Genomic DNA, 4,037 nt, shown 5'->3' on the forward strand with positions numbered 1-4,037 from the left:
AATGGCAAATATAGTGGCTCTGATACCAATTGAAGGAACGGAAGCGTGAAAAACACAAGATTATACCATTGAATTCAAAAAAAATTTCGCCTAGGGTCACATGCACCATGCAAAATTTATTTTTATCTATTTGATTTCAATGATAAACAACATATTAAAACTCTTTTAATATGTTTTTGGATCTGTATTTGCCATTTAAGATTTTAAAATTAATCAGATTAATTTTAGAACCCTAGATTAAATCAAGAACGATTACACTAACCTCTTGATGCAATCTTGTATGTCTGCCTTTGAGATTCGTCTTCAGGACACCACATGTTGTCCCTCTAGCTTGTCCACACCAAGAACACCTATGGAAGCCCTTGAACAGCCTCTAAAGCTTTTTCTATTAATTAGAAATTCAAGTTCTGCCTTTTAAGAGATTAGAGATGTAAACAGGATACTAGAAACAATTTCTAGTGTTCTTAATTCAAGAGATTGATGGCTAATCTCCTTGAATTGATGAGAGATGAAGAGAAATAGCTGGAGAGGCTCAAAGTGGTGTGACAAATGAGAGGAGAGGCTGCTGGTTATTTTTTCTTTTCATAACCACACTTAAATAGCTAGGTTAGCACATTAAACCCTAGCCACATGTCACCTTTTGATTAGCTCTAGGTTTAAGTGACCCAATCACATTGTGCCAAGTGTCAAACCTATATTTAATCTTGATTTTAATCATCTTACATGATTAAAAAAAAAACATTTAGCAAGCTTATGTGTAATCCCATGTGTCACCATCTCATGGTGCCATGTGTCACACTGTGAAATGACCAAAATGCCCCTGTGTCTTAATTTTGAGTTCTTAACCCAAAATAATTATTTTCTTCTTCTAATTAATTTATATCAAATATAAATTAATTAATTAATCTCTATTAATTAATTTCTCATCAATTAAATTCATATTTAAACACTTTAAATATAAATTTAATTTATACTACACATCCAATAATCTAGATTTGGTTTCAAGTCATGCTAGAGACTTTGCAATTTAATTGCAAACCAAACCTATTTAATTAATCAATTAAACTCTTTAATTAATTAATTAAATCATATTTAAATAGGTGATAACTTGTGTATGTGTGTGACTTACTAGGCTCATCACTAATTGGCAATGAGACATGATATCAACTCTTAATATCATCAGAACTCTTTCTTACCATAAATGATTTCTCTAAATCATTTTATGAACCTCATAGACCATGGTTAACACCTAGCATAGCATGCCATGGCCACCCAATTAGTAATAAGATTTACCTTAAATGAACCTATAATCATATGTTACCATGCACTAGAATCTCTCTGTTACAAAATCCCAACTCAATTTGAGTCATGGTTTATGTCAAACTCCATTTGCTATGAATGTTATGTTCTCTTTTAATTCCAGTTCTTGATTAAAAGATTTTCTCATCGAAACTCTTTTACGAATAAATCTATCTGTCTGGCAGGAACTTGAAACATCAAGAACAATTAAATGAACATAGGATTTTATCTCTATTTACTTAGAGGAGCAGATTCCATCTTGATCAACACCTACCTCCATATATAACTAGTAGGAGCCAACACATGCCCATATACCCATACACAGACAAGTATGAAAGCAAATCAAACTCAAACTACCTATATACAAGATAAGCATGCTATCTCAGGTCTAAAGATTATATGCACTGATATGATTTATGACAAAACATTAACAAGAGTAAACTCCATGTGCTTGTCATAAGTGTCACTGGTTCGGCCTACTTATCATTTATAAGTGCCTATCATATTTGTTATATGGCATGAGACTCACCTTTCCATCTTATTTATATCTCATATAAATAACTTGGGAACAAACATGAATACAATCTTTCTGGATAAGTCATGTCCTTATTATGAAGTATCCTCGATTGTGAACCTATTTATGATACTTTGTGCCAGAAATATTGTCACTCATATTCTTAACAACTTAAGAATAATATTTCTAACAAAATATCAATGGACCTTTTCTATTACACATAAATATATTATGTAAACGGAAAAGTGGAAATGCCTTTTATTAATAAAAATATATACAAGATACATACTAAATGATATGCTCTAGGGCATACTACTAACAATAAAATGGAGTTATGTGCCTAAGGCTACTTATAACTTCTTCCAAAATCTGGATGTGAACCTCAAGTCTCTGTCAGATATGATGGAAAGTGGGATTCCATACAGTCTAACTATCTCACTGATATATAACTCTACTAGCTTCTCTAATGAATAGTCAGTTCTAACTAGTAGAAAATGAGCCGACTTGGTTAATCTATCTACTATCACCCATGCTGCATCATGTTTCTTCTGAGTGAGTGGTAGACCACTTACAAAATCCATGGTGACCCTATCTCATTTCCATTCAGGTATGTTTATAGGCTATAACAAACCTGATAGAACTTGATGTTCTACCTTGACTTGCTGACATGTTAAACATCTAGTTATAAAGTCAACTATGTCCTTTTTCATACCAAGCCACCAGTAGTGAGGTTTCAGATCAGTACATTTTTGTGCTTCTTAGGTGTATAGCATAAACACCGGTGTGTGCCTCTTTCAGAATGCTAGTATTCAATTCCCCATCATCTGGTACACACACTCTTCCTTTGTAGTATAGATACCCATCTTCCCTCACTTCATATTCTATCTCCTTCCCCTCTATGATTTTGCCCATAATAGTTGTTAGCTTCTCATCTACCTTCTGCCCATCTTGTATATGCTATAGCCGGTTTGGCCTTACTTGCAACTCAGCCAAAATAGCTCCATCCTAAGCTAAGAACAAATGGGCATTCAGTGATCTCAAAGCTATGATGGATTTTCTGCTCAAGGCATCAGTAACTACATTTGCCTCCCTAGGATGATAGTCTATTGCATAGTTATAGTCCTTCAGGAACTCAATCCATCTTCTTTGTTTAAGGTTGAGCTCCTTTTGGGTTGGCAAATACTTCAGACTTTTGTGGTATGTGTATATGTAGCACTTTTCACTATACAAGTAGTGCCTCCATATCTTCAGTGCAAATATGATCATTGCTAGCTCCAGATCATGAGTAGGGTAGTTCTGTTCATGTGGCTTTAACTGCCTGGAAGCATAAGCGACCACTTTCCCCTCTTGCATCAACACACACCCTAACCCATTATGTGAGGCATCACTATAGACCACAAAATCCTTCCCAGATATTGGTTGTGTCAATACTGGTGCCTTTATCAACATAGCCTTCAACCTTTCAAAACTGGCTTGACACTTGTCATTCTAGTCAAATTTCACATTCTTGTGTAGTAACTTGGTCAGTGGAGCAGCTATTAGAGAAAACCCCTTCACAAATCTTTTGTAGTAACCAACTAGCCCTAAGAAACTTCTGACCTCAGCTGTATTTCTAAGAGGCTTCCATTCCATCACTGCTTCAATCTTCTTGGGATCCACTCTAATCCCATCAGCTGATACTATGTGTCCAAGAAATGCAATCTCACTCAACCAAAATTCACACTTGGAAAACTTAGCATAGAGCTTCTTTTCTCTTAGGGCTACAGACCAATCCTCAATTGCTCATCATGATCTGCTTTATCCTTGGAATACACCAGGATATCATCAATGAGGACTACTACAAACCGATCTAGGTATGGATGGAAGATGCAGTTTATAAGGTCCAAGAAAGCTGCTATTACATTAGTTAAACCAAACGGCATCACCAAAAATTCATAGTGCCCATATCGAGTCCTAAATGCAGTTTTATGCACATCTGCATCCTTTACTCTCAACTGATGATACCCTGATCTGAGATCAATTTTGGAAAATATGCCTGGTCCTTTCAATTGATCAAACAGATCATTAATTCTTGGCAATGGATACTTGTTCTTCACATTTACTTTATTTAGCTACCGGTAATCAATGCATAATCTCAAAGTCTCGTCTTTCTTTTTTCAAATAGCAAAGGAGCTCTCCATTGTGACACCCCTATTGGCATAGCCTAGTATATTTCACTATTCCG

The sequence above is a fragment of the Hevea brasiliensis genome, chromosome 12, assembly GCF_030052815.1.
Source record: "Hevea brasiliensis isolate MT/VB/25A 57/8 chromosome 12, ASM3005281v1, whole genome shotgun sequence".
Lineage (NCBI taxonomy): Eukaryota > Viridiplantae > Streptophyta > Magnoliopsida > Malpighiales > Euphorbiaceae > Hevea > Hevea brasiliensis.